Raw genomic sequence first — 23,751 nt, 5'->3', positions numbered from 1 at the left:
CTCCGTGAATGTCCGACTGTGGAAACCCATGAAAAATCTCTGAAGGTATTGAATAAATGTCACTGACATAATGTTTTGCCAAGATTCTTATAAAAAGGCCTTGCCCCTAGTCTGTGGTATTAATAGATTTTTTTTTTTCCCACAGTAAGAGATACATTCTCCAGTCTTACTGATTGTGAATAGTCTTGTTTTTCAATGATCACATTTTGGCCATATAGACTCGAGCTTGCAATCTCCTCCCAGGATCCCAGTGTCATTTTTTGTTTCCAAGAACATTTCGCACATGTTGCGCGTACAAGCAAAATGGTTTGTGACCTCCCATGTATCTTCCAGTTCACACAACATAGCCAGGTGAGTGGAATAGCTGCCAACTCCCAAGTTAATGCACAGGTGTCACTGTTCCATGCAATCCAGAATCATGACTCTGGTTAGAGATGTGCATATACCACACACGGACCAGTATGGATTTCTTTCAAGTACTCTAAGACCACCTGCTTAGGGTCATCTGCCAACGTACTTCTACTAACCATGCCCATCTCTCTCTGAGCACATTTTTCCATCTACTTCCTGTTGACTATTTGGGTGTCGAAAGTACAACTTCCAGCAAAGGTGATCATTCTCTTCTTATTTCTCAGCTCCACCCAGCAAGCCTCACGATACTGTTTGCTATTGGACAATTCTGCCTTGATGGTTCTTCTAAACTCAATAAAAACAACTCCCCAATCCTCTTTAACCCCACTTTGTATCCTGCTCTGCCAGGGATGCAGCTGCCACTTATAAACCACCATGTTAAATGCTTCATTGGTTGGCATCCGTGCCAATCCTTCTCCTGATGAGATACAATTTAATTCGACATCTGAAATAAATGGCGATGAAAAGAACCTTCAGGGTTACGCCTGGGTATGACTGGAGATACACATGGTATGAGGTGATTTCAATGAGACAGATGTGTGTCATTTTGCCCCGGAACTACCAGAAGAAAGCTCAGAGGGCCTCCGGGAGAATTTGAGAAACATCTTTATGGCACTGGGGTAGAGTGCAGTCATTAAGCAGTACACACAGTAGGAACAACATTTCAACAGGACCCAGTGACCAAGACCTTGACTGTTACTAAATGGCCATCATCCATGTTCCTTCACATACTGTACTGTTACAGAATTGCAAAGTATGCAATCAGGTTAGGCCAGGTTCATTATTGTCACATGTACCAATGTACAATGCAAAGCTTTATTTTGCATGCTGTCCAATTAAATCAGATAATATTACATGTCAATACCATCAAACCAAACTCAAGTACAATAGGTAAAGTGAAGGGAAAAATCCAGAGTGCAGAATATAGTTTTCAGCATTGTAGTGCACCCGTTCCAGAGCGCCAAGGTCCAATGTTCGCAATGAGGTAGAGGGGAATTAGACAGTTTCCCCAGCCTATGGAAAGGTTTTTCCCGATACCAAAGGAGAAGAAGCTGTTCCTGAGAATGGCGGTGTGTGCGCGTTCAACCTTCTGTGATCTTCTGCCCGAGTGAGGATAGGAATGAATGGCTTGGGTGGGATAAAGGTCTTAGATCATGTGGGACTGCTTCCCCCCTCCTTCCCCCACACCCCCCTTCCCCACACACCCCCCACCTACACACACACACACCCCCATATATACCCCCACCCTCCTATCCCCCCACACACCCCGCCTATCCATATACAACCGCCTCTTCAGCCCCACACACTCTCTACCCCCACAAATACACCCACAAACCCCACAACCCCCTACCCCCCATCCCCCCATGCCCCTACCCACACAGCCCCCCTCCCCCACAGCACCCGCAACAGCCTCCTCCCCCACAAACCCCCTCCCCCACATCCCCTCCCCACACCCCGCCTCCCCCACAACCCGCCTCCCCTCCCCAGTTACCCCCTCTCTCCCACACACATCCACTCCCCCACACCTCCAGTCCCCTGCACCCCCCACACACCCCACCCCCCACCCCCCGTTGGGGAATGGTTTTGCGTTGGGGACCAGGTTCCAGTGTAACTGTGACCCCAACGGGGCCCACTTAGTCTGGTTTTCCTTTAATTTCCCACCAAATTAATTTCTTCCACACAAACAAAGATTTAATATCAAAGCTAACATTATTAATATCAGGTAACTAGTTAAGAATTATAACTAATTAAAATAATAGAATCGAATCAAAAGATACAGTGACAAAAGATGAATTCAAAACATAGAAAATCAAAATGTTCAAAATATTTAAAACTTACATTCAGGTTTTAGACGGGTAGATCTATGATTTGCAATGTAATTGTGGTGATGCATGGTAAGCAGATGTCGTTACCCACTTATTGGAAGGGCACACGTATGAAAGAAACCAACATCTATTTCATTCTTTATTATGATTTGTTGAGGGTGTGGACTGGTATGGGGCAGCGTAGTGGGCTATTGGGCATTTTCCCTGCATCCACAAATGCTACGTTGATGCCGGCAAACATCCTTCTCAACCACTAAATCAAGTTGAAAAGAGTACCAGTCACTGTGTACGTTAAGACATTACATCTTTGATAAGGGGGCCCGTACATTAACAGTCTTTATAACGACCACCGTATCTGGATTCTGCTGAGCAGCTGTGAGAAACCGACCCTCTGCGAATATGCTGCAGCCTTCTGGATGTACACTTTCCACTGGGAAAATGCAGAAATGAGAATGGGCACAGATACAAATGGTATGAGTTAACTGTGTTTTTTCCCTCCTTCAATTTCATTCAGTTTATTTGAAATGTAGAACACATGCCGCTGCTTGAAAAGGGGACGAAATAGATTGGCGGGGCCATGAGCAAAATATTCCAGCAGGATGGTGTTTTTGCATGTGTCGAAGGCACACAGAGGGCCAGTCTTTCTTCTCTATTTCCAAGGTCAAACCTTCTAATACCTAAAAAACAGGAAAAATACCCTGAACACTTAAATGTTGAGTCACAATATTGGTAATGTTAACTATTTGAAGAACAACTAGGATGGGCACTTCAATCAAAACTAACATCACACCAAAGGGGGGGGGGGGGGGGGGGGGGGGGGGGGGGGGGGGGGGGGGGGGGGGGGGGGGGGGGTGGGGGGGGGGGGGGAGCTGTCAATTACCTGCCACCCAAGGTAAAGGTTGAAACAAAGGGAGATAGTTTTCCCAGTGGATTGGTGGGGAGAACAGTATCTGTAATGGGCTAAACAATTGTCCACCACTTACTGCTGCATCCTCCTTGGTTTCTTGAGCGCTTGAAGTACCAAACTAAAAAGTGATGCAACCATCTTATGTTCCCCATCTAACACTGCCATTGCATCAGAGGCATCTATCTTCCACCTAGGCTCCATAGAGGATGCACTTGGTCAGGCTATTGGGAATTATCCACCTTTCAGTGCTTTAAAAAAAATCAATACTTTCTCTTTGATAAATCATATATGGTCCAAGACATCAACATCTATGTCCCAATTATTTAGCTTCCATGACTGTCTCCTCAGTAAATAAACTGATTAGACATTTTTATTTAATACCTACCTCAACTCTTGTGGCACTACACAAAAAATGGCCATGTTAATACCTAACGTGGGACCTATTCTCTCTCTAGCCTCCTTTTTACCTCTTAATACACCTGTAGAATATCTTGGATTTGCCTTTATCTTGACTGCCAGATCAGGTTTCTCTTGTTTGCCTTTCTGATTGATCTTCAGTATGCTCTTGCGCTTCTTATACTCACTGAGGGATTTGCTTGATCACGACCTGCCTATAGCCAATTATATATCTCCCAAAATGTCCTTGCACCTCCAACCTTGGCTTTGTCCAGGGACCCCCGACAGTCCTTTCATCTGAGAAGGAGGTTCACATGTCCTTCTTCTAAAATCTGGTGTTCCAAATGTGGGCGCCCATGTACACTCAGTGAAAGCAACTGTGAGAGACTTGGCGACTGTAACATGCTTGTTATACTTGACGAAACATAGACTTATTTTGCTGAATACTTACACACTGAGACCAACAGGATATCCTGATTTCAACACAACAAAACAACCCAAAAAACAAAAACCATTTCAAACACCAACTTCCCATTCCACACGCAACAAAACACAACACGACCTTTCCGTCCTGGGCAACCTCCTCCATTGCCAGAGTGAGGGGCCACACGCACAATTGGAAGGATCAGCACCTCATAGTTCACCTTGGGTAGCTTACAATCCCAATGGTATGATATGAAGCTTACATCAGGAAGTCTAGGGGTCGGCACGCACGCCCACCCCCATCCACTATCAAGGGGGACGGAGGTGGGGACGTGTTTCCAGCTTCAGGTTCCTGGGAGTCAACATCTCCGATGACCTCTCTGGGACCCACAATACCTCAAACTCTGGTCAAGAAGGCTCACCAGCGTCTCTTCTTCCTGAGGAGACCGAAGAAGGTCCATCCGTCTCCTCAGATCCTGGTGAACTTCTACCGCAGCACCATCGAGAGCATCCTTACCAACTGCATCACAGTATGGTATGGCAACTGCTCTGTCTCCGACCGGAAGGCATTGCAGAGGGTGGTGAAAATTGCCCAACGCATCACCGGTTCCTCGCTCCCCTCCATTGAGTCTGTCCAACGCAAGCGCTGTCTGCGGAGGGTGCTCAGCATCGCCAAGGACTGCTCTCACCCCAACCATGGACTGTTTACCATCCTACCATCCAGGGAGGCGCTACCCCCCCCCCCCCCCCCCCCCCCCCCCCCCCCCCCCCCCCCCCCACCACCCTTCACCCCTCTCCACCCCCCGTATTATTTCACCCCCCCCCCCCCCACCCCCCCCCCCCCCCCCCCCCCCGGACATTCCTCCCACAGGAAAATACACTAGTCTGTATACATGTAAATAGAAATATGATTTCAATAAATAAATCTATGTCGCTCTTCCAGGGAGATGCTAACTGCATTTTGTTGTCTCTGTACTGTACACTGACAATGACAATTAAAGGTGAATCTGATCTGATCTGATCTGAATCTGATTTGCTAATTGTAAGTATACTTTATACTTTCACTCCACTCCCCTCTCCCCTGCTTCCTCAACCTAGTCATTTAACCATTTTTCCCCAGTCTCCCCATTGCTTCCTATCTTGAGATCACACCTTCCCTGAGCCAACAATGGGCCTACTAAGGTACCGCCCTGTCTGAGGGTCATCTGTGGCCAGCCCTGATTGGTCCTGGTCTTTTCATGGCTCCAGGTCTTCATAACACCTACCCCTACTCTCAGTCTGAAGAAGGTTCCCCACTCGGTAGGTCACTCACCCTTTTTCACCAGAGATGCTGCCTGGCCCACTGAGTTACATAGAAACATAGCAAATGGGTGCAGGAGTAGTCCATTGACCCTTCGAGCCTGCACCACCGCCATTCAATATTGATCATGGCTGGATCAGCCAACTCAGTATCCCATACCTGCCTTCTCTCATCCCCCCTGATCCTTTTAGCCACAAGGGCCACATCTAACTCCCTTCTTATAATATAGCCAATGAATGGGCCTCAACTACCTTCTGGTGGCAGAGGATGAGGGGAGATCTTAGAAAAACATCGGAAAACATCGAACATTAGGTGCCGGAGAGAGGCCATTCGGCCCGTCGAGCCTGCACCGCCATTCAATATGATCATGGCTGATCATCCAACTCAGTATCCCGTACCTGCCTTCTCTCCATACCCTCTGATCCCCTTAGCCACAAGGGCCACATCTAACTCCCTCTTAAATATAGCCAATGAACTGGCCTCAACTACCCTCGGTGGCAGAGAGTTCACAGAGATTCAACTATCTCTGCGTAAAGAAAGTTCTTCTCATCACGGTTTTACAAAGGATATTCCCCGTAATACAGTGTGCTTGACCGCTGTCCTGGACACTCCCTGAACCTCGGGAAACACTCTCCTGCATATGGCCTGGCCAACACCGAAGAATTTTGTAAGTTTCATAAGATCCCCTCTCACCCTCTTCGAAATTCTAGCGAGTCTAAACCAAGCTCTCCCGTCTTCATTCATCAGACAGGCCTGACCACCCAGGCATCAGTATGGTGAACACAGTGCCTCTGCACTCTTCTTGAAACCCACGTCAGATTATTCAGGGTTTGGCCACACTAGAGGCAGGAACCTGGTTTCCCGATGTTGGGGGAGTCCTGAAACAAGGGCCCACCGTATACTCTTTTAGTGAAGCATTCTAGACCCGGCAGATGAGCAAACACTTTGTCTGTGGCCTTTTTCTGCCTCAGCTGGTGGTGGAGGCAGGTTCTCTGGATACTTTCAATGAGAGCGCTTGATTAGGGCGCTTAAAGCAGGTGAGTCAGGGATACTGGGGTGAAGGCAGGAACAGGGTACTGATTGGGGATGATCAGCCATGATCACATTGACTGGCACGGTGTACTGACTACTGAGGGCCAAATGGCCTACTCCAGCACCTCTGTGTCTATTGTCTACTGACCAGGGACGAACTGCTCCTGAGGTCATATAACGTTCTACACAATTTGCGTCAGGCTCTTGGGCATGTCACCTCATAAATAACTTCTACCACCCATCTCCGCCCTGTTCACACTATTTCCCAGATAAGCTGATTCTCTACAAATACTTTTGTTCATTTCATGTGACACACACCCTCTTTTAGCACCCATTTAGAGGCTACTCAGACATTTTTGCGACATTACTATAATTTCCATTGACTTAACTACTTTTCTTATTTCAGTTGTGTACGATATAAAAAAACTTGTGAAATTTCGTTTGCACAGCGGATATACAGCCGGATCGGCACCCACGCCAGCCCCCTCTGTATCTGGAGTGATAGGATCATACTAACCTGCCCCATTATGCAGATCAAAGTAGTCTAACCACTGACGCAAGAGCAGGCCTCTCACCCCCAGATGCCACTTTTTTCCTACGAAGGCACTCGGTAACTTTGGCAGGAGTGTTGAGCTATGAATTTTTGCAAGGTTAGCGCGGAAATCAGTGACATCACGCCGATTCTTAAATAAAAGCCAGACGGTGTAGACATTGGTTTTCCCCGGATAGCATTCGTCAAGAACTGTGGCGGAAAATAAGGGGACAAAGAGAAAATTTTGCCCTTGGTTATTCAATACCATTTTATAGTGGTTAGGTCTAATTTTAATGGGACAAGATAGTCACCGACACTGGGAAGTCCTGAGCAGTACTGTGAACAATCTGTATGTCCATTAGTTGGCACCAGCCCCTTTGTTCCGATGCATAGCCAGAAATGAGTTTCTGAAACCAGGCGTGGGTGGCCACACTGTTGCAAAGACGGGTATTTGAGCCAGGCATCGGACAGAATCAGAGGAACTGAGCTGCAGGCCGTGCAGCCAACGGCCAGTGGTGGGCAGAGTGTGGTGGACCCGGGATTCTAGTTGGGACAGAACCTTGCGTGAGAATACGTCAGCAAGGTCTTTGGTTTGCGGGAAATCGTTGTTCTCATGAATCTGTCAGGTTTTTGATCTATGTCAACAGAACGACTGATGATGTCAGGGCAAGTGACTGTTAATCTTCTGGACTTCAGCAAAAGGCCTTTCAACAGATCACACATTGGTAAGTTTAGTTTGCAAAGATCCGAGTCATATGGATTCCAAGGTAGGCTAGACCTTGCTTCAAAATTGGTTTGGATGACATAGGGGGTAATAATAATACCCTACATTTTATTTGTATAGCGCTTTTCAAGGGACTTCAAAGTGGCTTTACATGTTGAGTCGCTCGAACTCAAACAAAATTAGAGCAGTAAGAAAGAGATGTGAAAGGGAGTGGGACATGGGACTAAGGGTATGCAGAGGATGAAGAGATGGGTCGTGAGGCGGGACTGGAAGATGGTGAGGGACTCAGAAGTTCGGATCAATTGTGGGAGGGAGGTTTCAGAGCTGGGAGCTGACCTGGAAGAAGGCTTGTCTCCAAAAAGTGCAGCGGTTGGATTTCAGAATGGAGAGGAGACCGGATGAAATGGATTTGAGGGACCGTGAGGGTTGTGGTAGGGGGGAGAGGAGGTCAGTGAGATTATGGGAGCGGGCGGAAAGTGGTTGAGGGCTTTGTAGGTGAGGACCAGGATTTGGTAGATGATCCGGTGGGAAATGGGAAGCCAGTGAAGTTTCTTTGAGGACTGGAGTGATGTGGTGCAAGGGATTGGCAGTGTGGGTCATGAGCCGGGCGGCTGCGTTTCTGGACCAGGTGGCAAAGTCCGGTAGTGATGTTGCTGGAGATTAATGCACACAAGCGAAAGAGTTCCCGTAGTCCCCAGTCGGGAGGAGATGAAGGCCTGGATGAGTCTTTCAAGCCAGGCAGGGGAGGGGGGGGGTCGTGAGAGAGGGTATGATAGTTGGCAATGTTGCAGAGGTGAAAAAAATGCTGTTTTGACAAACATGGGCGGATGTGAGGCTCAATGGGAGAGGTTTGAGGCAAAGATCAGCCCAGGTTGGGGGCAGGAGGAGATGGGGAGACAGTGGTGCCGTCAATAGATGCGAGTGGGTTGGTTTAATGTGGTAAGTGTTGATGTGGAGCCACTGAGGAGACTCTTCTGTCTTGGTACTGTGTCAATTTAATGGAAGTTGAGTGCCATCAAGATTTGATGGCTGAAAGGCAGGGAGTTGATAGGGGAGAGAGGGGGGTGATGGGGGGACTTGGTGCTTTTGTTAGCTCTGGGGTTGTCATCAGCATAGAAATGGAAAAGTCCAGTTTGAGGTGACGGAGTATATGACCAAGGGGGGGAGGATGTAGTGATGAAGAGGGGGGGGCCGAGAAAACAGAGTCTTGGGGAACGCCTTGACGTTCTCACCGCCAGGCCCAGGTAGTCAAGATGGGAGACGGGGGAACGTAACATCGGAATGGGAGGCAAGGAAGCAAAGAAATGGGAAGGCACTCGGACACAAGCAGGAGGAAAGGAAAAAAAGGAAATAAACAGAGAATAAGAGGCGGGGGGTTTTCTTAAATGTGCATATTTTAATGCTAGGAGCATTGTAAGAAAGGTGGATGAGCTTAGAGTCTGGATAGACACCTGGAAGTATGATGTTGTGGCGATCAGTGAAACGTGGTTGCAGGAGGGCTGTGATTGGAAACTAAATATTCCAGGATTTCGTTGCTTCAGGTGTGATAGAATTGGAGGGGCAAGAGGTGGAGGTGTTGCATTGCTAGTCAGGGAAGATATTACAGCAGTGCTTTGGCAGGATAGATTGGAGGGCTCATCTAGTGAGGCTATTTGGGTGGAATTGAGAAGTGGGAAAGGTGTAGCAACACTTATAGGGGTGTATTATAGACCGCCAAACGGGGAACGAGAATTGGAAGAGCAAATATGTAAGGAGATAGCAGAGATTAGTAGTAAGCACAAGGTAGTGATTGTGGGAGATTTCAACTTTCCACACATAGACTGGGAAACACATTCTGTAAATGGGCTGGATGGGTTGGAGTTTTGTAAAATGTGTGCAGGATAGTTTTTTGCAGCAATACATAGAGGTACCTACTAGAGGAGGGGCAGTGCTGGACCTCCTGTTAGGAAATGAGACTGGACAGGTATGCGTTGCGGAGCACTTAGGGTCCAGTGATCACAATACCATTAGTTTCAATATAACTATGGAGAGGGTCAGAACTGGACCTAGGATTGAGATTTTTTGATTGGAGAAAGGCTAACTTTGATGCGATGCGAGATGATTTAAAAGGAGTGAACTGGGACATTTTGTTTTATGGGAAAGATGTAGAAGAGAAATGGAGGACATTTAAAGGGGAAATTTTAAGAGTACAGAATCTTTATGTTCCTGTTCGGTTGAAAGGAAACAGTAAAAATTGGAAAGAGCCCTGGTTTTCAAGGGAAATTGGACATCTTGTTCGGAAAAAAGAGGGAGATCTACAATAATTATAGGCAGCATGAAGTAAATGAGGTGCTTGAGGAGTATAAGGAATGTAAAAAGAATCTTAAGAAAGAAATTAGAAAAGCTAAAAGAAGATATGAGGTTGCTTTGGCAAGTAAGGTGAAAGTCAATCCAAAGGGTTTCTACAGCTATATTAATAGCAAAAGGATAAGGAGGGATAAAATTGGTCCATTGGAGAGACAGAGTGGACAGCTATCTGCAGAGCCAAAAGAGATGGGGGAGATATTGAACAATTTTTTTTCTTCGGTATTCACCAAGGAGAAGGATATTGAATTATGTGAGGTAAGGGAAACTAGTAGAGTAGCTATGGATACTATGAGGTTCAAAGTAAAAGAAGTACTGACACTTTGAAAAATATAAAAGTGGATAAGTCTCCAGGTCCTGACAGGATATTCCCTAGGACATTGAGGGAAGTTAGTGTAGAAATAGCCGGGGCTATGACAGAAATATTTCAAATGTCATTAGAAACGGGGATAGGAGGATTGGCGTACTGCGCATGTTGTTCCATTGTTTAAAAAGGGTTCTAAGAGTAAACCTAGCAATTATAGACCTGTTAGTTTGACTTCAGTGGTGGGAAAATTAATGGAAAAGATACTTAGAGACAATATATATAAGCATCTAGATAAACAGGGGTTTGATTAGGAAAAGTAAACATGGATTTTTGCTTGGAAGGTCATGTTGGACTAATTTTCTTGAATTTTTTGAGGAGTTTATTAGGGAAATTAACGAGGGTAAAGCAGTGGATTTTGTCTATATGGACTTAGTAAGGCCTTTGACAAGGGTCCTCATGGAAGGTTGGTTAAGAAGGTTCAACTGTTGGGTATAAATGCAGGAATAGCAAGATGGATTCAACAGTGGCTGAATGGGGGAGAAGCCAGAGGGTAATGGTGGATGGCTGTTTATCGGGTTGGAGGCAGGTGACTAGTGGGGTGCCTCAGGGATCTGTGTTGGGTCCTTTGGTTGTTTGTCATGTACATCAATGATCTGGATGAAGTGTGGTAAATTGGATTAGTAAGTATGCAGATGATACCAAGATAGGGGGTGTTGTGGATAATGAAGAGGATTTCCAAAGTCTACAGAGTGATTTAGGCCATTTGGGCTGAAAGATGGCAGATGGAGTTTAATGCTGATAAATGTGAGGTGCTACACCTGGGCAGGACAAATCAAAATAGGACGTACATGGTAAATGGTAGGGAATTGAAGAATACAGTTGAACAGAGGGATCTGGGTATAACCGTGCATAGTTCCTTGAAGGTGGAATCTCATATAGATAGGGTGGTAAAGAAAGCTTTTGGTATGCTAGCCTTTATAAATCAGAGCATTGAGTATAGAAGCTGGGATGTAATGTTAAAATTGTACAAGGCATTGGTGAGACCAAAATTGGAGTATGGTGTACAAATTTGGTCGCCAAATTATAGGAAGGATTGTCAACAAAATAGAGAGAGTACAGAGGAGATTTACTAGAATGTTGCCTGGGTTTCAACAACCTAAGTTACAGAGATAGGCTTGAACAAGTTAGGGCTTTATTCTTTGGAGCGCAGAAGGTTAAGGGGGACCTGATAGAGGTTCTTTAAAATGATGAGAGGGATAGACAGAGTTGATGTGGACAAGCTTTCCCTTTGAGAATAGGATTAGATTACCACAAGAAGGACATGACTTCAGGAATTACGGGACAGAAAGTTAGGTTCCTCATTTGAGGGGGGGGGTAAATTCTGTCACGCAGAGAGTGGCGGCGGATGTGGAATGCAGCTCCAGTGGAAGTGGTGGAGGCAGGTTCATTGGTATCATTTAAAAATAAATTGGATAGGCAGATGGATGAGAAGGGAATGGAGGGTTATGGTATGAGTGCAGGCAGGTGGGACTAAGGGGAAAAAAATTTGTTCGGCATGGACTTGTAGGGCCGAGATGGCCTGTTTCCGGTGTTGTAATTGTTATATGGTGGTAGATGATGACAATGTGTGGCTGGTGGGCATGATTCTGGGACAAATGATGAGAAGCCCTTTACGGGAGGAGCGTGAGCTGATCTCGCAATCTGGTGCAAGGAGAACAGCCTACTCTTGAATCATAAAAAACGAAGGGAGATGATCATGGCTTTTGAGGAGGGCACATCATACGAGGACGTAAACTCAATTGAGGATAAATGGGGATACTGTGGATTGGTGTGAACTGTTTTAAATATCTGGAGCAACATCTCTGAGGGATTATGACATCTGGTCATTTCACCACGCCTCAGCCACTTGGGAAGAAGGCAAAGGGCAGGCGCCTTGTAACCACTAAGGCAATGGAGGAAAATGCAGAAGTGTCTCGAGGATCTCTCCAGGGCTTCTACGCAGCGGGCGGTGGAAATTGCATATTTGTAAGGGAAAAACTTTACCATAATGGTTCGGGAATTCTCTGATGCCAGGCAAGGAAGGCTCTTGCAGAGAGTATGTTGGTTCGGCCGGAAAGCCCTATGGGAAACTTCATCTCACCCCTGCAGGAAACTATACAACAGGAGGGTGCAAAATCAATGAGCAAAGAAAACATGGTGTAGACTCTCCAACCCCTGAACGGACTGTTCAGATGCGTATGGTCAGGCAAACGCCTCCGTTGCCATGCGGTGATGAACGGGAGCAGGTGAGAAGGAGTTCTTCCCAGAGGCAATTCGGACTGTAAATGCCTATCTAACCAGGGACTAACTCTACAGAACGTTTTCCTTCCATTATTTATTATATAAAAGAATATGTGTGTTATGATTGTGTTTATAAAGCTGTTTGGTTGTTTTGTCCGCGAGCACTGCCACACTTTCATTTCATGCACACATCTCGTATGTGTATGTGACAAATAAACTTGACTTGACTTGACTTGAGTGACAGTGGCGGTAGCGGAGGTGTGGTGATGGAGAGAGATGAAGTGGGATCGGTTGGAAAGGTAGGAACGGAGCCAGCTGAGTGCAGAACCTTCAATGCCAAGGTCTTTAAGTCTGGTAAGCAGGATGTTATGGTTCACGGTATCGAAGACTGCACTCAGATCGAGGAGGATGAAGATGTTGAGGGAACCAGTGTCAGCAGAGGTGAGGAGGTCGTTGAGGACTTTGAGGAGAGCAGTTTCTGTGTTATGGAGGGGGCGAAATCCAGATTGGAGGGGTTTGAATAGGTTATACGCGAGGAGGTGGGAATGAAGTTTCGACACAACTATGCGCTCCAGGGTTTTTGAAAGAAAGGGGAGGTTTGAGATTGGGCGATAGTTAATGAGAGAGGAGGGATCAAGACCAGGTTTCTTTAAGATTGGTGTGACAGCAGCAGTTTTGAAAGCAGAGGGGACAATTCCTTGGGACAATGAGGAGTTGAACAGATTAATGAGGGAGGGGCAGAGAACGGGGAGGCAGGACTTCAGCAGGGGAGTGGGGAGAGGGTCCAGGGAGCAAGTAGTGGGTTTGGAAGAGCTGATGAGTTTGGAGATTTCAGTAGGGGTGACCAGGTCAAACTGGGAGAGGAAGCAGTGTGGAGGAGGGGTAAGGAGGTCAGTGGAGATAGAAATGGTAGTTGTGGAGGTTGTTTTTCTGATTGAAGGCCTGTGACCAGTTGTGTATGGCCTGGGGGTCAGGTGGATCCACTGCTGTTAGTTAACATTGTTAGTAAATTTATACCCCAATTGCTGATATGGTGGACAGTGAGTAATACTTACACAACAGAGCTCATTTTCTCCATATTCTACTGAATCACAGAGCTATAGAGCGTGGAAACAGATTCTTCGGACTACTTTGTCCATGTTGATCATTCTGGGATTCTGAGCTAGTCCCACATTTAGCCTGTAGCCTGTTCCTATCAATTTCTATCTTATTAAAGTAGCAATTGTATCTTCTTCTGTAGCCTTATCTGGCAGCTCATTCAAGAGTGAAAATGATGCCCGAGATCCTTCTTACCCTATGCTCTCTCAAAACTCTCACGGTAATATTGAAGTACACAACAGAATAGCTCAGTTGGGGAGGTGAGCTAACGAGGTGGCCACTGGAATTTAACTGTGATCAGTGTGATACATTGATTTTGGTCTGTCAACCCAGGGGTTGGACTTGCACAGTAAATAGTAGAACCGTGGTAAAATGGTGCAGATGGAGTTAGTACTACAGATAAATTATATCAAAATTATTGAGAGGCAGCAATAAAGTGAACACCCAGTTGTATTTATTCCAAACTTAGAGGATTCTAAGTTAGAGAGCAAACGGAAAGAAAGGTATCAGAGGATATTTTTCACATCTGGAATGAACTGCCAGGAGGTACAGAATTGCTACTTTAAAATTTCATATCACCCAAGTGATTAGTAGCAGGTTAACCAACTAGTACTTCAAGCCCATATCCTTTTCTGTTCAAAAAGTTAACACATTCATTTATTGGTACAGTTGCTGTTGAGAGCTGGCTCGGTGAACTCAATGGAAGAGCTGCATGAGCTAGATGTATTTGGGTGATGATCTGCCTCACTGCTGATGGTCCACACCAGGAAAAGAGGGTTCAGTCCCAGAAAAATGCAGTTTATCTGAGATTATATTTTCAACCATCTATTAAAATTATTAAAAATACAATTGGCAACCATATCTCCTATAAGAATAAATGGATTGTATTGGTTGAGAAGTGCCGACAGGTGCATAATATTGAATCAATACTAGCCCTGGAAAATACTACATTTTGCTGAATAAATTATAACATAAAATTCTCTTCAAATTCAAAGAAAGAAATACATGTGCTATAATGTTATATTTTGTTGTAAGGTCTGCCATATTTATTCTGCGAGGAAACTGCTTCACTATTCTAGATGATTTACGTCCTCATACACCTAGACTATAATTTTTTTAGACATGATTGAAAATGATCTTACTTGGTTGACGGTGACGACTCTACGATTATATAACCCATGGCACAGGGTAATATGGGCTTCTTGACGTTGACTTTACTGCAAATGTTAATACCATTCATTAAGTCACTGTGTCAATATTAAAATGCATACAAAGGACAGTCCATGAAAGTCATCAAATAATCTACTTATCCAACCTAGCACATTGCAAATAATGTAGCTTCCACAATATTAGCTTCAAATGTCTTTCTGAATAGTATGGAACCTGTAATTTAGCAAATCCATCTAAAATCCAATTGATCTACGTTAAATTACTTTATTTACTGGGAACAATTGATTTTCTTTTAAAATATCAGACTCTGTAACTAACAACTAAAACATCAGGTAGAGGATAATCAGAGATTATTCACAATTCAAGCAAAACTCGTTTTCTAGAACAAGGTCTGAGCCTGGCAGGTCATAGCTTTTCATGCACATGAGGGTGACAAAAATTCTCATATCAGTCATTGTTCCAGTAACTCATTTACATTTTTAGGTTTGCTAAGAAAAAGAGTCTCTTTCTATTTCCTCATCCAGGGCCTCATAATTTTAATCCATCTCAAATAAAATCGCCCCTCAGTCTCATGTTCCATGGAAACAAATGAATTTGATTCATTTTTGAAGAAGGAAGTTGACTATGCATGTTAATGAGGGCAGGGTTGTAGATGTAAAACTATATAGACATATCAAGTGTTTAAGAGGGAACTGCAGATGCTGGAGAAGCGAAGGTTACACAAAAAAGCTGGAGAAACTCAGCGGGTGCAGCAGCATCTATGGAGCGAAGGAAATAGGCAACGTTTCGGGCCGAAACCCTTCTTCAGACTGATCGGGGGCGGGGGTGGGTGGGGACAACAAAGGGAAAAAGGAGGAGGAGCCCGAAGGGCTGGGGGATGGGAGGAGACGGAGACAGCAGGGGCTGAGGGAGGAGGAGACAGGCAAGAGGAATAACAAAATTGGGAGAAATTCGATGTTCATGCCCCAGGATGCAGGACTCCCCAAACGGAATATATGAGGTCGGTAACACACACATGCCCCCGGTGTGCTCGCGTTGTGGCCATGGGAGGAGACCAGGACAGAGAGGTCGGAGACGGTAGTGGGGAGGGGGGAGGAGTTAAGTGCTGAGCCACAGGCGAGGTCAGCTGGTTATGGCGGACCGAGCGGAGGTGTCGGCGCGAAAACGATCGCCCAACCTCCGCTTTGGTCTCACGATATAGATCTGAATGACATCCAGAACAGCGGAAGCAATAGTGATTGGAGAGTGCAGCATTTGCATGTTCAACTTCAGGGTCAACAACACCACTGCGGTATCTTATATTAATCGCATGGGTGGAATTAAGTCGATATCCGGTGATTATTTGGCTAAACTTATTTGGCACAGGAGCATCAAGAAAAATATTTGGGTATCAGCTACTTACCTTCCAGTAAACTTAACACATTGGCGGACACCAGGTCACGACTATTTAATGACAACACCGAATGGATGTTGGACCACAAAGTGTTTACTGACATTGTAGCCGGATATCGACCTGTTTGCATCCAGGCTCAATCACCAATTGCCAACATATGTTGCTTGGCAGCCAGATCCTGGGGCAGTGGCGATGTATGCATTCTCGCTGCATTGGGGAGGACTGTTTTTCTATGCATTTCCTCCCTTCTGCCTCATCAGTCGGGTCTTGCAAAAAATGCAAAAAGACTCCGTTTCGGGTATTTTGGCAGTACCCAACTGGCCTCCTCAACCATGGTTCCCTGTGGTTCTGGGTATGGTATCAGAACCCTGCATGGCAAATCCCAAATACTATAGTTTGTTGGTTCATCCTGTGACAGGTGAGATTCACCCGTGCCATGACCGGTCAAATTTGTTCATTTGCAGAATCTGATGAGACCGTTTTTGGGAATTGGACTAGCGGATCGAACCGTGGATATGATCACAGTGGCATGGAGAGATTCCACCAAGAAACAATATATCTCCTATATCAGAAAATGGGAGACGTTCTGTGAACGAACTGACATAACGTAAAATACGCCTTGCATGACTGATGTATTAGAAATCTTGACCGGTATGTACTTTGATGAAGGTCTGTCCTACAGTGCCATTAACTGCCAGAAGTGCACTGTCATCCTACTTTTGGAAGTTCCCATGGACCACATCCTTGCGACAGCAGGATGATCTAGTGAAAGAACTTTTCAAACATATTATAATAAACCCATAGACAAGCCTGGGTTATTTGCTGACTCAATTCTAAACTCTGTCTTATAATTTGCCCCGACTGTAAGGGGTCATTATTATTTTTGTTAATAAAGCATCAGCATGTTCAAATAACTGTTATGTCTGAGTGCATTTTACAGTTACTCCTCCTCAGTCAGTTATTACAGTGTGTGACGCATGGACTTGTTCCACGGCATGAAATCACAGAGCTTTGAAATCTTCACGAAGTCACTCACGTGACTCCTGAAGTAAAATAGTAAGATTAAACGAGAACTTCCCAGTTTGAAGTTTGACCTTTATTTTATGAGGAGTTACGTTGAGGGATTACATGCCCTCCACTCCCAACCCTTATCATAAAGGTCAGCTGGTATGCTAGTTCTCTAATCTTACTATATTTAGTTCACCAACTATCATCTGTGATTTCACACCGCTGCTTTGAAGATTGATGCGCATGCGGGCTGGCGGGTTCTTCACATAATCCCTCAACGTAACTCCTCATAAAATAAAGTTCAAACTTCAAACTGGTAAATTCTCGTTTAATCTTACTATCATTTTCCATTTGATTACTTCACACATGCTCGCCTCATGATCTATAAAGTTTACCGAGAAGATTAAAATAATTAACAACAATTTAACTGGAAGAATATTGACACAGAATAGAGAATCAGGAACTGTTGCAAAAGGCCATCGATGGCGATTAAACTATGTGGGACAAACTGTAATCAGATCTTCATGATAGAAGGAAAAGCAGAAGCAAGTAACAGTCTATCTTCTCATCATTCTCACAGGGTTTCCAGGCTCAGAGGCAAAATGAAGTGAAAGCACAACAGTGACCATTTAGTTGTATTAAGGCAAGAAAATCCGATAGTAACGAAGGCATCAAACTCAGGAAAAAAGGGCTTTATCACTATGGCAAATAAGGAATAACCAGATGTACAGTTTAAAATGATGAAATAGCAATGTAGGAAGACTTAGTTATGATACCAATGTGAGAATATTGTCAGGAGCAATCAAATCCAAGCTCCAATTTCCAATTGTCTCATTTGGGATTTGAGGACCCCCAGCCTTCTAGAAGATTGATGTGAAAACATCAAAAAAAACATCAAGTACACCAGAAGTGAGTGATATTACTCAAGGACAACTGACACAGAAGGCGAACCCTGACATCTTAACTCGGAGAAGATTACAACCCATTGAAGTAATCCCAACTAGTTAATCTTACATCTGGAATCCAAGTCTTGGTTGTTTCAATTATTGGGCAGCAAGATGGGAAAAGTATATTAGTAAATTAGGCAATTAAGAGTTACAAAGCTCTTGTTGAATGGTTTAGTCAAATGCCTGTCGGTCCTTCGAGCCAGCACTACCATTCAATATGATCATGGCTGCTCATCTAAAATCAGTACCCCTTTGCTGTTTTTTTTCCCCATATCTCTTGATTCCTTTAGCCCTAAGAGCTAGATCTAACTATCTTTATAATAGTTTAACTAATTTAAAACTGATATGAATATTGATAAAGATTGAGTTGTGTCAGTGCCTTCTTTGTCACCACATCAATTGAGCCCCCACATTGCAGAGGTTTCAGTCAGTCAGCATCCTTGGATGGGCATGTCAAGTGATCATCTCATCATTACAATGCAGATGTCTTAACAACAAAAAGGAGTTGCAGAGAAGTTAGTTAGGGTAAGCTGGATGAGTTAGCGTAAACTCTGCAAGTCAGCCTCAACCAGTGCTCAGTATAACTTCCCTGCTTTGACAGAGGGATCAAACAACAAAGTTAATAAAGTAAGGCTGTGATTAAAGGTCAAAAGGGTTTGCCAGTATAAACCTATCCCTGCAAAGACTAGATTTGCTGCATTCCAACTGGATGTCTGTTGGTGATAAGGTGCAACATTGTGGTGAGAAAGACTGAAACGTTTTGGAGCAACAATGTGGCCTTGTTTGGACATTGCTCTCCATGGAGATTACTTCTGTTTGTGAACACATCAGATAGATCCATGGCTTGTGTGCCATTGTGGGGAAAATGCAGGCTGCATATTAATTTCTGTAGACACCTAGGGAGAAGGAACCAGTTCAATATGGATAGGCTTGCTGGCTTTGTGCTGGAAAATAAAATACCTCCCTATAATACTTCAAGGAGTGGACCAAGGTAGTGGGGGTTCAACTGAGGAACCATTTAGAAAATTAAAGACAAATTACAAGATGGTTGTGCAAGGTAACAAATGTGTAATAAGACCAATATTATCAGGATGGATCAGAACCTCTGCATGTAAAAAGTACCCTCCAAATAGAGAGTAGAGAAAAACGATAAACAGACAAAATAAAAAAACATTTTCCCTGAACCCATGAAGCATTCATTATAATATCATCACATTGGTAGCATAAATAAAAATAAACAATATCATTTAAATATAAAGACCATTGGTTATAAGAAGAGGTTGGACAAACTGGGATTGTTTTCTCTGGAATGTCAGAAGCTGACGGGCTACCTGAGAGAATTATGTCGGGGTGGGAGATTGCAACCTTCACGTGGTCCACCCTATTGCAACGAATGCAATCAACCCAGCGTGCACAAACAGATCAAACAGAACAAGTTGTCTTACAACTTTAGGCTGTGCACGCCATACGCAAGAAAAATATAGGATTATGTTAATTTATGAGAGATAATGATAGGCCAGATTATCAGAATCTTTTTCCAGGGTGAGATATTTAGCACTTGTCCGACTTAAATTCCATCTGTCAGTCCCCAGCCCAAGCTAATACAGATCCTGTTGTAATCTTAGATAACCTTCTTCACTTCACTATACCAAAAATGTTGGTCTCATCCATAATCTTAGTAACCATGCCACCTACACATTCAACCAAATCATATAGTTGAGAAACAACAAATCCCTGTGGCATACCGCTGGTCACAGGCCGCTAATTTGATCAACAACTCTCCACTATCACTCTCTGACTTCTACCACCAAGCCAATTTTATGTTCAATTTTGCCAGCTCACCCTGGATCCTATGTGATCTAACCTTCAAGACCAGCCTACCATGTGGGAGCTTATCAAAGACCTCACTAAATACCCTGCAGTCAATGTCTACTAACCTGTCCTCTTCAAAGCCACCTCTTGAAAACACTCAATCAAATTTAGGAGATGCGATTTCCCATGCATAAAGCCATGCTGGCTATCCATAAATCAGTCCATGACTTTCCGAATGCTGGTGGATCCAATCTCTCAGAATTCCCTTCAGTAACTTTCCCACCACTGATGTTGGGCTCTCCAGGCTATAGTTCCCTAGCCTATCCTCTTCTTAAATAAAGGCACAGCTTTAGCCACCCTTCTGTCTTCCGATACCTTACCTATGGTTAACGATTAATTAAATATCTCTGCCCGAACCCCTGCAATTTATTTCCTCCCATCCCACAATGTTCTAGGATACACTCGGTCAGGCTCCAGGGATTTATCCCCCTTTATGTGTTTTAAGGCAGCCTTAATAATAAGCAACTGACCGACCTACCAACCAACGTGTACTTGGGATACGAGATGAAACTGGACTACCTAAATTTTTATTAATAAGTTAATACTCTAAATACTTTAAATCACTAAGAACTCCATAAATAAAGAACCAAAATGAATTGTAACTTAAAAGCAAAAAGCTGCAGATGCTAGATATCTGAAATTAAAACAGAAAACACTAAATGGAAATATCAAAATATAAAAGATAAAATGTAGGTGGAATACCTTTGGATAAACAGCCTCTCTTCTCCAATTAAAATATCTGTCAAACGTCCACCTCCAGCATGATTGATTCGAGTAGAACATGGAAGATTTTCTGGTTTGTAACAGAACCAAGGCTCTCCTGTCCTGAGATCAGTAAAGTTACATAGTGGTTTAGTTGGAGTTAAAAACAGACTGCAAACAGTAGTCTTTGAAATTGCTCCAGCCTTGAAAGTGCTTTTCATATAAATTCGATCTGGCCGTTCTTCACGCAGCCGTTTTAGTACTTTGACCCCTTCACTGGGATGAACGAGGGAAACTGACACTTGGACTTTTCCCGGCCAGGATAAAGTAAAATTAATGTAATAAAATCCATTTTGGTTATCTATAACTGTCCCTGCTGAACCAGCCTTTACGTCTGGGGTGTGAATCCGCGCTTGCAGATAGTCACCTCCATATTGTTTTGGATTTCCGTCAAAGTCAAACATTCGCAGCATCACCTGCAATTGATCTCCAACGTGGAAAGTCTTCTCAGGATTTAAAACGATAAAGCAAGTATGCAATGGGTCGCTGCTTTTCCTAAAGGGCACACTGGTATCGGGAATCTTTGGCCATTCAATCATTTTCATCAATACTGTCCCTCTGTTCTTTCTTCAAGGGGTGAAACTATGAGTCTGATAGCCATACTGCATCAGCTTGTGGATCCATTCAGTCTTCGGCATTTTTACTTCCTGCTGTAGTGTGGAATGATTCTTCGGAGCTGGGTATCTGATCCACACTGACTTTGCTCCGGAAATTGAAAATTGCGCAAACTATGGAAAACAGCAAATTCAATTAAAAAAAAATTCAAATTGTTTTACAGCATTTATAATCATCAAGACTAAAAATTTCAAATTTTAGTTTCAATCACAGAATTTTAAAAACGTGATTAGAATATTATTATTCAAGATTGAAGTGTTTTCTTGTCATATGTATTAGAACGGAACAATGACATTCTTACTGGCAGCAGCAGCACAACAGGTTTGCAACACTGTACTCAATAGATCAAATCATAAACAAACAAACAAAGATAGACAATAGGTGCAGTAGGCCATTCGGCCCTTCCAGCCAGCACCGCCATTCAATGTGACCATGGCTAACCATCCACAATCAGTACCCCGTTCCTGCCTTCTCTCCATATCCCTTAATTTCGCTATCCCTAAGAGCTCTATCTAACTCTCTCTTGAAAGCATCCGGAGAACCAGCCTCCACCGCTTCTGAGGCCGAGAATTCCACACACTAACAACTCTCTGTGTGAAAAGGTTTTTTCTCATCTCTGTTCTAAATGGCTTACTACTTATTCTTAAACTGTGACTCCTGGTTCTGGACTCCCCCAACATTGGGAACATGTTTCCTGCATCTAATGTGTCCAAACCCATATTATCTTATATGTTTCAATATGAATCCCTCTCATCCTAAATTCCAGAGTATACAAGCCCAGCCGTTCCAATCTATCAACATATGACAGTCCTGCCATCCTGAGAATTAACCTGTGAACCTACGCTGCACTCCCTCAATAGCAAGAATGTCCTTCCTCAAGTTTTGAGAGCAAAACTGCACTCAATACTCCAGGTCTGGTCTCACTAGGGCCCTGTACAACTGCAGGAGGACCTCTTTGCTCCTGTACTCAACTCCTCTTTGAAGGCCAACATGCCATTCGTTTTCTTCTCTGCCTGCTGTACCTGCATGCTTACTTCCAGTAAGTAATGAAGAAGGACCCTCAGATCCCGTTATACTTCCCCTTTTCTTGACACCATTTAGATAATAATCTGCCTCCCTGTCACCAAAGTGGATAACCTCACATTTATCCACATTAAACTGCATCTGCCATGCATCTGCCCACTCACCCAACCTGTCCAAGTCACCCTGCATCCTCATAGCATCCTCCTCACAGTTCACACTGCCACCCAGCTTTTTGTCATCTGCAAATTTGCTAATGTTACTTTTAATCCCGTTATCCAAATCGTTAATATATATTGTAAATAGCTGCGATCCCAGCACCAAGCCTTGTGGTACCCCACTAGTCACTGCCTGCTATTCTGAAAGGTACCCGTAAATGATGGCGCTTGCCTGTGGCGACATTTTGCCAGCAGCTCAACAGAAGAGAATTATTTATAACTTCACTCAACTCACCTGGATCAGAGAAACGGCAGAAATCAGTGCCGTAACGGACAAGCTGCTTGTGCACTTGAAGGCACTAGCGATATCACGATCTCCTGCAGCTGCGGGAGCCCCCGACTGAGAACAATCCCTCGATCGCTGGAGAACACCCGACCCAACTGAGGATCACAGGCACCGTACGTGGAAACAGCGGGAAGACCTCCGGAGCTGATAGGCAGGATCTCCCAGGGGCAACCGAGCTGGAGCTGCCAACTGTGTGGAAATACCTGATCACAACGGAGCTGGAGCTGCTCTGTAGAAGGGGATTCCCGTTCCAGCGCAGTTTCACAGAAACAGCAGGTACAGTAAGCAACGGAGAGGCTTCCATTGTGCAGCAATGTTACAAAACTTACCTTCAGCAGTGCTGCAGCTCTGCCACTGGCCGTGTGCGGGACTTTGCGCTTGGGGAGGGGGGGCGGGATTAAAATGATGTCTTCTCCTGTCTGTCGGAGGCGGACTTCCTTGGGCTGCTAGCTGATGAAGAAAAATCGATCGGACTTCACCAGACTGATTCCTGGGATGTCAGGACTGTCTTATGAAGAAAGACTGGATAGACTTGGTCTATACTCTCTAGAATTTAGAAGATTGAGAGGGGATCTTATAGAAACTTACAAAATTCTTAAGGGGTTGGACAGGCTAGATGCAGGAAGATTGTTCCCGATGTTGGGGAAGTCCAGGACAAGGGGTCACAGCTTAAGGATAAGGGGGAAATCCTTTAAAACCGAGATGGGAAGAACTTTTTTCACACAGAGAGTGGTGAATCTCTGGAAATCTCTGCCACAGAGGGTAGTTGAGGCCAGTTCATTGGCTATATTTAAGAGGGAGTTAGATGTGGCCCTTGTGGCTAAGGGGATCAGGGGGTATGGAGAGAAGGCAGGTACGGGATACTGAGTTGGATGATCAGC

At 44.4% G+C, this 23,751-nt stretch overlaps 1 pseudogene; it reads right to left on the bottom strand.

Annotated features, from left to right (window-relative positions):
- Positions 1 to 798: 798 nt before the first annotated feature.
- LOC129695033 (NXPE family member 3-like) lies at positions 799 to 21,270 on the bottom strand (annotated as a pseudogene).
- Positions 21,271 to 23,751: the final 2,481 nt, after the last annotated feature.

Source organism: Leucoraja erinacea, unplaced genomic scaffold, assembly GCF_028641065.1.
Source record: "Leucoraja erinacea ecotype New England unplaced genomic scaffold, Leri_hhj_1 Leri_918S, whole genome shotgun sequence".
In the NCBI taxonomy this organism is placed as follows: domain Eukaryota; kingdom Metazoa; phylum Chordata; class Chondrichthyes; order Rajiformes; family Rajidae; genus Leucoraja; species Leucoraja erinaceus.
Note: the sequence above shows the minus strand (reverse complement) of the source record. Positions and strands in the feature narration are given on the sequence as shown.